This window comes from Priapulus caudatus, unplaced genomic scaffold, assembly GCF_000485595.1.
Source record: "Priapulus caudatus unplaced genomic scaffold, Priapulus_caudatus-5.0.1 Scaffold88, whole genome shotgun sequence".
Lineage (NCBI taxonomy): Eukaryota > Metazoa > Priapulida > Priapulimorpha > Priapulimorphida > Priapulidae > Priapulus > Priapulus caudatus.
The window spans coordinates 628163-628364 of NW_014577149.1; positions in this window are offsets into that span (position 1 = coordinate 628163).

Sequence of the window (202 nt, forward strand, 5' to 3'; positions counted from 1 at the left end):
GGACGGCGGCGGGCAGGGTTACACTTCCCGTTGTCAAATATTTGTACACACGCGCGCACACACACGCATCACACACACGCGCGCACGCACGCACACACCGCATTCACACACACACGGGCATGCGCACGCACAATCACACGCGCACCCACGCACACACATACCAATCACGCGTGCACGCACGCACACACCGCATTCACACACA